The sequence below is a fragment of the Sesamum indicum genome, linkage group LG1 (assembly GCF_000512975.1).
Source record: "Sesamum indicum cultivar Zhongzhi No. 13 linkage group LG1, S_indicum_v1.0, whole genome shotgun sequence".
Lineage (NCBI taxonomy): Eukaryota > Viridiplantae > Streptophyta > Magnoliopsida > Lamiales > Pedaliaceae > Sesamum > Sesamum indicum.
This window is the reverse complement of record NC_026145.1, coordinates 2,138,169-2,144,677: the sequence shown is the minus strand read 5'-3', so window position 1 is coordinate 2,144,677 and position 6,509 is coordinate 2,138,169. Positions and strand designations below refer to the sequence as shown.

Sequence of the window (6,509 nt, the reverse complement as noted above, 5' to 3'; positions counted from 1 at the left end):
GGAGCCATGAACTGGCCCGTTTCGAGCAGGAAGCCGAAGCGAGAGCCCGGGAGAAGGCCTCAGCAGCGAGTAGAGAAGCCGCCATTGTTTCCTACTTGGAGAAGATCACAGGCCAAAGAATCAGTCTTTCCAATAATCTCGAAGAAATGAAGCTTGATGATTAATTACTTAAAATATTATAGGTGGAGGAAGAAATGAGAGAAAACTGAAGGGCCGATTCAAAGTTGCGATCTTGATTATATATGTTTTTCAGAATGTTGGTCTGGAGAAAATAAGACAAGGGGTATTGATCAATAGGGTGAAAAGGGAAGTGAAGATATATATAAATCAGAACCGTGAAAGGCTTCATCAATCTTGATTGATGTGGTAAATTAATTAAGATTATATAGTTTGAAGAAGGTCCGTGAACATCATCATCATCATCATCATCATCATCATCATCATCATCATCATCATCATCAAGATTTGAAGGATAATTGTAGCTAGCTAGGTCTAAGGACGAGAATTACAAAGTATAACAACATTTCTTGTATGATCAATTTTGACGACCTGGAAAATAATTGGATAGCATGATGATGAGATCCTCGTAATGAGCTAGCTAGCTAGGGTTTCTATTTATTAATTCCTTTGTTTATCTAACAGAGTCATTTTAAGATAAATAATTGATTGTTTTCCTATATATGGCTTGCACAAATTTATTTTGTTATTTATGTACAAGTACCTACACCTCTCCTCGACACATATATATAATGATTAATATCTCATTTTTCTTAGTTTTCTTGCATGTCATTTTTTGTTTCTAGCTAGTTAGTGTACATAACGTCATGTTGCGGGATTTCTTCCTACAAAACCATGTGAAGATCGATATATAATTTTGGACAGGTACATTGAATTCCCAGCTGCATGTTTATATATATATATGGGATCATTTAATTTGTAGAGTAAATTAATAATAAAGTAGCAGCATTTTCTGTTTTGTGTACGTATGCACATGCATGATTATTAACTATACATCCATCTGTGATCGTATACGTTTTTATACGTACACTGCTACTGCTTAGAATTTGCAGACCATCGATACTTCTTTTACAGAATATTATATGAATTATGAAGAAATGATACGCCCTTGATTTCATCAACCTTATAAACAGCTATATATACTTTTTATTGATGATAATTTATTCCTTTATTCAATTTTGAAGGTTATTGTATATAATAAGATTATAGTAATTAAAAATGGCCATATAAAAAATTGATTTTCTTTTGCTCTCTTATTCTTAATCAATTCATTTTCACCCTTTCCAATTATTAATTATAGTGAACATTGAAATTTTGGTCCAGTAAGTTAAAGGGGTGAAACTTTTGGTCCCGCACGAATTAATTTTTGTAATTTAGTTATAAAAATTTCGTAATTTTGCTAATTCAGTTCTTTTGGCAAGAAAATTACATGTGACTTGTATATGACTTTAAATCATTATTTTAGTTCTGTAAATTAATTCGTGCAGGACAAAAAATGACAACTCTCCAAAGGACTGAAAATGTCAACATCCCGTAAGTTACAAGACTAAAGCAATAACTAATTAATTGGCCATGTGCAAGTCACATACAATTTTCCTGCAAAAAGATGAAAATTGCAAAAAAATTAAAGGTTACAGGATGAAATTACGAAAATCAATTTATGTAGTTAATTGGCCATGTGCAATAACTAATTAATTGGCCATGTGCAAGTTACATACAATTTTCCTGCAAAAAGATGAAAATTGCAAAAAATTTAAAGGTTACAGGATGAAATTACGAAAATCAATTTATGTAGTTACGAAAATATTACACCATATAAGTTACAGGACTAAAATTGTAATTTTTTTCCTTAATTATATATTAGTTGTTATAATGTAAGTACGTATTAGACTGAATTTCATTACATATTGATACGTATATAATAAAACGGTTTAAATCCATTTTTTGTCCCTTAATATATGTTATTTTGCGTTTTTGTACTCCTTGAACTTTGTAGAATAGTATTTTGATTTTGTATATTTGCAATTTTTGTGATTTTAGTTTTTTTTTTTTTTTCCCTAGAATTCACCATTCTCACCAGAAAATGCATGTAACATTCTAAAATTGGACTTTTCCTAGTAGCTCTTTTCTACAAGCATTTTGTATAAATTTTCAGAGTAATATTTGGGTCATACATCTTTTTAATATCACGATTTTAGTTCTTTTTTGTTGGAGTTCACCCTTCTTGTCAATGTGATTGAATTTCGATGAACAAAAAAACTAAAATTCTCAAAAATAAAAAAAAAATACAGAACTAAATACTAAGTTATGAAATAAAAAATGTGTTTAATCCTAATAAAAGTCTAGTGATGAGTATTTGGACAAAAGAAAGCGAAAATAAGGTTTGTTAAAGTATATATACTTCTCCAAATATAATTATTGTTAAAATAGATAGAGGTATTAGTTAATTCATAAATATGTAGTACGTACGTAGCTAGGTAGGTAACATGTTGATAAATTATAAACATAGACAGAAGAGATCATAAAACATGGTAATCGCTGCCGACAATTTCAATGTACGTAGCAAAAAGAAACATAGTACAATATTGGCTATGATTTCAGTCCCTCGATTGTAAAAGGTGATGTTGCACCAAACCGGAAAGCCAACCAATTTCAGACACTGCTACCTACACCCATCTGCATTTAATTTGTCAATGTCAAAATATAAAGGGGTTCAGATTTCCCATCTTAATCAGAGTTTGATATGGGTGGCCGCCGGACCCCTCTTCACACACGATAAAAAAGCCATTGAGCTTTCAAGAAAAGCTGCATGCTCGTTTGCAATTGATGAGGTCCAGGTTGGGAGATGGGGACTGGGAGGGGAACCAGACATTGCTTATTAATGCTGGCTAATTGATGCACCTACGTAGGGATCATATATTCCATGCCTTGCCGAAAATTCTTACACAAAATAGGTTTGATCCAACTAAATTAACAAAGTAAGTATAGTACCTTACCATGTAATTAGTCATTTTCTCTTAATTGTCACTAAGCTGCCGCATCTGAACTAATCATATGATAAGTGTAATATATTTGGATTGGTCGGGGAAGACGATGGGGGAGGGGGGTTATAATTTTTATTTTGAATTTTTTTATAAAAAATAATAATTACATATATTATAAAGATATTTAATAGTTATAACTTATATATATTATAAATTAAAATAATTATATATAAATAGACTTAGTTTGACCGTTAACTAGAAAGAGTATTTTAGTCATTGTTTCTAAAAAATAGGTTCAAATTAACCAGGGGACGGTGTGATTATTTATTCATAACACAAGAATAATTTTTTATATTAAAAATTTTATAGGGAGATTTTTGATATTTTGATATATGACAGGGGGTCAAAATAAATTTAACCCATTTTTTCCGTTTCTTGCTAGTTTTGTATTGCAAATTCTTCTTGTTGTTGGATTGAATGAAATTAGTTTTGAACAACTTTTCCTGTGTGTGTGTGTGTGTGTATGTATGTTCCTCATTTATTGGAATCATGTGTTGGGCCTTTAATTTAATGGCCAAGTTTGTCACTGGACTGCACAAGATTTAACATAGTCCAAAGATTCTGACCAAGAAATAAAAACAATTTGTGGACGTATCTCAAATGTCGTTGTAGTATAGTGGAGAGTATTCCCGCCTGTCACGCGGGCGACCCGGGTTCGATCCCCGGCAACGGCGTTATTTTAATTTTCCCCCACTCCTTCTTTTCATCCCCTCCAACTCCAAGCGGCGACAAAAAGGATTGTGGTGCAGCGCCACATCAAGCATCAAGGATTTTGGTGCAACCGCAACCTGAAATGCTGAGGGCGGCGGGAAAGGATTGCCTGTCCGTGGCCGTGGCCGCACCTTTTTTATATAGGATTTGAATTTTTATTTTAAATGATATTAAATATTTATATATACAGATTGTGTGTATATTGTTAATATGAGTAGAGAAGAAATATTAAATCTCTTAAAAAAATGTCATAAAACTTAGTGCTCTAGAGACTATATAAATAAAAAAAGAAACAAATAATATTGGCTAGAATTGTTGTTCAAGTATAAAAAGAATAGGATTCCTTATTCTTATTTTTATTCCACATCATAATGCAATAGATGCCATAATTGTTAGTGTTGGATACTTAATAATATTTGAATACCATATTTCAAAGTTGGTCTCAGACATGTACTTGTTTTAACAACGCCTTAAAATCTATGTTTATCGATTAAGTTTATATAAAATTAATTGAAGCTAAATATTATAAACAACTCCTTATTAATTTATTAGTAAAATTATAAATATTAATTTTTGTTCACTCCCAAATTTTATTTTCAAAGTTTGGCTACTATATATTATCTAATTTATAATTTTAATCATCCAACAACTAGTTAAGTCGGTTAATCTCCATTACATTCTCATCCATTTTTTGTAGCAAATTAGTCAAATGCCTTGTAGATTATGGATTATAATTTTATTTATTTTTTTATCAACATTAAAATAACAATTCAAAACTTTTATTTAAGGATTACATAATTGTATTAAATACCGATTGAGTTGTTGGACGTGATAGTGGAATGGGGGCACGCTTGAGAGAATCACTACCTCCATCTCCATCTCCATCTTTGTGAGCCCCACATGCTACTTGTCTGCTCCACCTCCCACCCTATATATGCTGCACCTGCACGCCTGCCTCTCATCCACTCATTTATTTATCCATCACTATACATATGTACACATTTATTTATTTATAAGAGAGTGTGTGTGTGTTTGTAGGTAAACAACGTAAAGGTAATACTAAATAGTAGAGATCTGGAAATGGGGTCAGAAGGAGTGGAGTTGTTTGGTTGCAAGAATGGTTTGTCATCAAAAGTAGATGATAAAGAGTACTATGATGAAAGGAATAAGGGGCAGATGATGATTGTAATTGGTTCGAAGAAGAGATTGATGTTGATCTGAAATGGTCTTTTGCTTTGAACAGGTGGGTGTGGGTGTGTTTGTTGTTTATTAAAAGCATTAATTAATGATGTTGATGTGGAGAGAGTGGTGCACAAAGGAACAAGTATAGCTCTTCTGGACACCAAACGCTTCGGGAAGGTTCTGGTGATTGATGGGAAGATGCAGAGTGCAGAAGTTGATGAGTTTATATATCATGAATGCTTAATGCATCCTGCTCTCTTATCTCACCCCAAGTATCACTCTACCCGGACCTTCCCTTGTATCAATTTTTATTCTTAATTAATGTAAGTGATATATAGCCCCAAGACTGTGTTTATAATGGGAGGAGGTGAAGGATCTGCGGCAAGGGAAGCACTTGAATACACAAAGTGGTCATGTGTGATATCGATCACGTACGTACCCTTACATGAATATATATTGCGAAAAGGATACATAGAATTACATGTTGTACGTGTGACGAATGAATGCAGGAGGTTGTTGATTTTTTGTAGAAAGCATCTCACAGCAAACCACGACGCTTTTCGCAACACCAAGCTTCATTTAGTCATAAATGACGCCAAGTAAGCAAATCTTGAGAATGTAATTCACATGTCACTTCTCAACCCCATATATATATATTTGGTTTTCCTCTATACAATATGAAGAGCTGAAGTGGAGAGGAGAGAGGAGAAGTTTGATATTATAGTGGGAGACTTGGCTGATCCTGTTGAAGGAGGACCTTGCTACCAACTTCTTTCTATCAAAACATCCTCAACCCCAATGGCATGCATCTTTGTCACTCAGCTCCAATTATATATATCCCTCTTTTGCTTTTCCTTCTTTAATAATATTCCAAGACCACATAATATTATACAGTTGATGTTGTAATAGATAGGATTCTGAGATTTGGTTCTTGATTGCATGCATTGTGCATAGGCCGGACCAGCTGGGGTGTTCACTCATAAAGAGGTCTTCTCATCTATATACAACACAATTAGACAGGTCTTCAAATGTAAGTCTCTTAAGGATGGGTGTGGGCTCGTGAGCCTCCCACATTCCAGCTAAAATAAAATGTTACGTGCTTATATATGCAGATGTTCGTGCATACACCGCTCACGTCCCATCCACACCTAAGTTGATGTAATGTTTGTTTGAGTGTAATGCTGAAAATTCTTTAGGCATTTCATACTAGCTCACTTGCTTTAATTAATTGCACATCACAGCGCATTTGCCCTAATTTTTGTTCAACAACAAAAAGTCTATATATTATTTTGATTTATGTAGAAAATATTTTATTCAAATCAGAGATATATAGACACAATATTATAATACGTTACTAATATATATATTATTACACCAACTGGAAATGCGAGAGACGGAATTAATGATGGAACTCTCATAATAAAAATCTCTTTTACAATAAAATTAATTCTCATTACAAAATCTAATCTGGAACTGTTTTTAAGTCCTCTTAACTGGATCCAAGTTAGATTCAGCAACAACAGCAGCAGCAATGACCCCAAGCACCACTCCACC

At 33.1% G+C, this 6,509-nt stretch overlaps 1 non-coding gene and 1 pseudogene across 1 annotated transcript; both read left to right on the top strand.

Annotated features, from left to right (window-relative positions):
* Window positions 3,665-3,736, top strand: TRNAD-GUC. Its single transcript has one exon. It is a non-coding gene; the product is annotated as a tRNA-Asp (tRNA).
* Window positions 4,854-6,148, top strand: LOC110011752 (annotated as a pseudogene).